This window comes from Quercus lobata, chromosome 5 (genome assembly GCF_001633185.2).
Source record: "Quercus lobata isolate SW786 chromosome 5, ValleyOak3.0 Primary Assembly, whole genome shotgun sequence".
In the NCBI taxonomy this organism is placed as follows: domain Eukaryota; kingdom Viridiplantae; phylum Streptophyta; class Magnoliopsida; order Fagales; family Fagaceae; genus Quercus; species Quercus lobata.
The window spans coordinates 76,062,190-76,068,189 of NC_044908.1; positions in this window are offsets into that span (position 1 = coordinate 76,062,190).

Below are 6,000 nucleotides of genomic sequence, written 5' to 3' on the forward strand. Positions count from 1 at the left end.
AACCAAGTGCAGAACCACGAGACACAAACATCAACTTAATTAGATCCTAGTTAGTCAATGAAATAAGTGCACATTGATATTTAGAAAGAGATATCACTCAACTACAGTACATGAACCAAGTTAATAGTAAATTACCATGTGCAACATTTGTGCATGTGGTGTGCAAATATGGTGAATGAGTAGGCACAACTAAGTGCAATGTAGGCACAACTAAGTGCAATGTAATCAATGAACACCACAGAGTCACAAGTAACTGTCATTGTGACATTCTACGACAAACATGAAATGCACAACATAGCACAAACATGATATACTACTAAAAAATGAGAAGTATACACAAAAACATGTATATCAAGTATCATATACTCAATGACAGCAATATACATTTAACAAACTCATTAAAATAAACCCAACCCATATTTGAAACTCAGTATTTTCAAAATTCAACATCAACTCAAAAATCAAAGAAATCAAGGCAAGAAACATGAAATACTTAGTGAGAATAAGAAAACCCATACCTTTTTTTTGAAGATTGAAGTAGAAATGATGAACAACAATGGTGGTTTTTCGAGAGTGACACGGTGAGTTTGAGAGTGATAAACGGGGAAGACAATGAACAGTCACAAATGTTCAAGGGAAAATTGAAAAGTTTTTAAAAACTGTCCAATATACGTAAAACACGCATTTTTTGCGACTGAACCAAGTCGCGGACAAGTCGCCAAACACCTTGTGACAAAAATTTGAAAAATTTGTCTAAGTGTTTTTCGTGACTAGAAGGTCCACCCACGAGAAAGTCGCGAAGGGAGCCGTGAAAACTTCTAAGTAAGCTCACAACTAAAGCTTCTTCCCGCAAACAAGTTGCCAAACCGAATTGTGAGAACTTCCAAAACCCATATTTTTGAAAAAAATTTCTAAGTATTTTTCGCGACTGGGACATTGACCCGCCAGTGAGTCGCGTAAACATATTGAGTAAGCTCGCGACTGGGGGCATGCGACTAGTCCCACAACCAAGTCACCAGAATAGGGCAACACTGTTTTTGAAATTTTTGACATTTTTGCAAAAAATAAAACACTTTCCAAAAAAAATTAAAACACTTAAAAATCATTTTGTGTTTGATCAACAAAAATATTGAAAGGGCTAGTGAAGGCCCAATGGAAAAAAAGCCACAAAAGGTTAATGAAGCTATTAATGGGCTGGAATATAGCCAAATATGTAAGAAAAGTGGAAACAAAAGGAAATTGGATATTGAAGAAGGCCCATTTTTGGAGAAGCCAATGAAACTAATCAAAGTAGGATCTGGCCTACTTAAAATCAATTCTCACTCTCAACCTCCAAGATCCTACGGAAATGTCAGACCAATAAGAAAGAAAAAGCTCAAGGCGCTGGCTAGAGAAAGATATGACGGAGACAATCAAAGCATGACACAGGAGGTAAGATCTCTTGATGATGTTAGTGTGTATTCTACTTCCACCCTCGAATCCAAAATGGCTGAGGAGGCGGGCCTTACCATGCCCCCATCCTAGCCATGATTGTCTTAGCATGGAATTGTCGAGGTTTGGCTCGAGCTTCAACAAAAAGATCTTTAAGAGCTATAATAAGGGATATTTGCCCAGATGTGATTTTCTTGTCTGAAACAAAAATTCCCACTAGTAATGCTAGAAAATTTTTGGGGAGTATGGGGTTCTATAATCTGGATTTTGTGGATCTAAAAGGAAAAAAAGGTGGATTGATTGTTGGCTGGAAATTAGGAGCGGATATGGAAGTGACGTTGAAAAGCAAGAAAATAATCAACAGTCTTGTTTTTTCGGACCCAGTAAATGAACCATGGCTTCTTTCTCTAGTTTATGGGCCCCTAATTTTTAGTGAAAAATGTCAGTTCTGGGAATCAATAAGCAAAATGAGGGAGGTTTTCAATGGAGCTTGGCTTTGTATGGGTGATTTTAATCAAGTCTGGTCCCAAGCTGATAAATTAGGAGGAACGCCAATTGCTGATTCTTCTAGTGGAGGCCCTAAATCAGTAATAGAGGAAAATGGGCTCATTGATATGATGTTCTCAGGTAATCCATTTATGTGGTCAAATAAGAGGGAAGGTCTAGCTAATATCAAAGAGAGACTGGATAGAGCCTTTGCAAATGACAGATGGAGATTTTTGTTCCCAAGAGTGACTGTCTATCACTTTCCTGCCTCAACTTCAGATCATTCGCCGATAATATTATTTACTAAAGGAGAGCAAAAGAATCTCAAAAGACCTTTCAAATTTGAGGAAGCCTGGACTCGTGATAAAAGCAAATTTTTTTTTTTTTTTTTTTTTTTTTTTTTTTTGTGTGTGTGTGTGTGTGTGTGTGTGTATGTGTGTGTGTGTGTGTGTGTGGTAGAGAAGGCTTGGAGGAAAGGCCAATAGGGAACCCCAATGTATAAAGTTTGTAGAGAGATCAAGGAGACAAAAGAAGAATTCAAAAGGTGGAGTCGTGAATGGTTTGGTAATATACAAACCAGAATATGTGAATGCTGGGATCAATTAAAAGAATTTCAAAATGTTGAGCCCATTGAAGAAAACTTGAGAGCTAAAGCTAGTGTTTGTGTAGACCTCTAGGAATGGCTTAGAAGGGAGGAGTTATTGTGGAAGAATAAATCTAGGAACAAATGGCTTACCACAACTAATCTGAACACTAAATATTTTCACTTGTCCACAATTATCAGAAGAAGAAGGAACACCATTGATTTCCTCAAAAACCAACAAGGCCGATGGATAATAAGGAGACAACAAATTGGCCAGTGCTTTGTGGATTATTTTATCAACCTATTCTCTATTTCTAACCCCCCCTGTTCCAAATGATTTGGAAAACTCATCTCTCCAAGTCTGTCAGAAGAGGAGGTGGAGATGTTAGCTTGTATGCCATCAGCAGAAGAGATTAAGAATGCTCTTTTCAGTCTAGGCTCTTATAAGGCCCCAGGCCCTGATAGTATGTCAGCTTTTTTTTTTAAAAATGTTATTGGAATGTTATAGGGGGTGAAATTGTAGAAGCAGTAAATAGTTTCTTTACTAAGGGATATATTCTTAAGGAAATCAATCACACTTTTATAGCATTGATCCCTAAAGGTAGTAATGCAGCATCAGTGAACCAATTCCGGCCAATAAGTTTTTGCAATGTTCTTTATAAGATTATTTCAAAGCTTTTAGCGAATAGACTCAAAAAAGTTTTGCACAAATTGTTCTCCCCTTGGCAAACGGCCTTTGTTCCTGGGAGGAAAATACAAGAAAACACTTTCTTGGCTCAAGAAATTATCCATGAGATGAAGAAGAAAAAAGGGAAATCAGGTTGGATGGGACTTAAAATTGATATGGAGAAGGCATATGACAGAATAGAGTGGTCTTTTCTCATGATGGTGATGACAAACTTTGGCTTTCCTTAAATCTGGATTCAATGGGTGATGCAGTGTGTTACCACTACTTCTTTCTCTGTTTTAATTAATGGGAGTCCATTTGGGCATTTCAAACCACAAAGAGGACTGAGACAAGGTGATCCTCTTTCACCTTTCCTTTTTGTTCTTGCATCTGAGGTGCTATCAAAACTTATAGAAAGGGAGGCTACTTCTAACAAAATCAATGGTTTTAAATTGGTGAGAGACTTGGCCCCTATTACCCACCTGCAATTTGTAGATGATCTATTCATCTTTACCCAAGCAAATGAGGAGAATATGAACCAGATAAAAGTTTGTCTAGACACTTTTGAAAAGTGGCTTGGACAAAAAGTGAATTTCTTCAAATCTGTAATTATTTTCAGCAAAAATATGTCTCAAGCTTACAAAAGGTGGTTGGCCAATTTGATAGGCATGAATGCCTCAAACAAAAAAGAGAAGTATCTTGGCCTTCCAATGGTTTCGGGTAGAGAAAAGAAGGCTGCAATAGAGGAAATCACAGAAAAGGTGAAACAGAGGCTTCAAGGTTGGAAAATGAAAACTCTTTCCCAAGCCAGAAGAACCACCCTTATATCTTCAGTTGCTGCAGCTATGCCCTCCTCTCAAGCCTCGTCTCTACTCCTCCCCAAAAAGGTATGTGAAAAACTTGATGCCCTTAACATGAATTTTTGGTGGGGTTGTAGTGATGAGAAAAATCATGGGTTCTATCTTAAAAGTTGGGACTCTATATGCACTTTAAAAGCATTGGGTGGTCTTGGGATAAAGAAAACTAAGGACATGAACCGTGCTCTTGTAGCTAAATTAACTTGGGAGGTGGCTAGTAATGCAGAGAAGCTTTGGGTAAAGATGTTTCAGAAGAAATATGTGACGGGTAAGAATTTTATGAAGATGCCTATGCCCAAATCCATCTCTTGGTCATCTTAGAGTATCTTTGGCTACAGAGATGTGGTAAAAAAAGGGCTTTGTCATAAAATTGGGAGTGGGTGGAATACTTGGATTTTGGATGATCCTTGGGTCCCTGAAGAATTAGATTTCACTCCTAAAGTTAAAAGTGGTGTTGTTCCAACTGAGCATTTGGTGGCCAATAGACCAAGACAGTCGCCAATGGGATAGGGGTAAGTTAGTTGAACTCTTTATTCTAGAATTAGTTAATAGGATTCTTGGAATTCATCTATCACACCAAGCCTCACAAGATCAAATATTTTGGTGCCTCTCTCCATCAAGGGAATTTACAGTTAAATCAGCCTACAATATTCTAAGATCAGTAGCTCAAGTCCCCCATCAACATCGAAGTAGTAAAGATTGGAAAGATATTTGGAAGCTCAAAGCAAATGTAAGACTTAAACGTTTGTTGTGGAAAATAGCTTAGGGAGTTCTTCCAACTTGTGTAGTTATAAACAATAGGTTCTCCATTCCCTCTATTGATTGTTGTTTGTGCAAAAATGCCCCGAAAACTCTTGATCACATATTCCTTCAGTGTGACTGGGCATCCCGAATCTGGCTCCTTGCTCCATAGCCTCTTAATCTTCAGAATATGGGTAACATTTCCATCTTTGTCTGGATAAAGATAATTCTAAATCCTAAAGGTCTGCTTGGTCTAGATGATTGTGATGTAAAGTATTTTCAGCTATATGCTCTAATAGTCCTAGACCAAATTTGGATGACAAGGAACAAAACCAAGTTTGAAGGAAAGAGTTCCAATCCTTTGGAGCTTTCTAGACAAATTCTAAGATCATATCAAGAACATAAACAAGCCTGTAAAGACAATCTTCACAGCCCTATAAGGAAAGCAATATGGAAGCCTCCTCCATATGGGTGGGTTAAATTAAATTTTGATATAGCTGTAAGAGAAGAAAAAACTTCTCTAGCTATAGTGGGCAGGGATGATAAAGGAGAACTGTTGTTTGCTTAGGCAAAACAAATTGAACCAGGTAGTCCTCTAGTGGATGAAGCTAAGGTAGCACTTTGTGCCATTAAGAGAGCCATTGAAAATGGGTTTTCTAAAATCATAATGGAAGGTGATTCTTGGAATGTGATAGATCCTTTGAGTAATGCAGGAAAGACACCTCACTGGAGTATTGTAGAGGTGGTTATAGATATTTTGTATTTTGTAAAGTGTTTTGATGCTATTATATTTTCTTTTCTGTACAGAGAGGGAAATGTTTCAGACCATCTTTTAGCCTAATGAGCGAGTTTTGTTAATTGGGTAGGGCCAATTCCCATCTCTAAGGTCCCTCTCCTAGTTTCTGAGACTGTGGAGAGAGATGGTTTCAGACCCTCCCGTCTTTTGTACTCCGTTATTCATAGATAAAATAGTTATTCAGCAAAAAAAAAAAAAAAAAAAAAAAAAAGAAAAAGAAGAAGAAAGAAGAAGAGGATAAATCCTTGGAAAAAGGAGAAAGAGGAGTATATTGAAAACTTTGGGTTTCATCGGTTCCGAAAGGGTAAATTCCAAATTCATTCATAATAATCTATTACTCAAATAATATTTTCTTTATTAATTATTGTCTTATATCAGAATAAAAAAAATATTAAGGAAAAAGAAAGCACTACTCATCAACAGTGACTTCTGTAGGCCA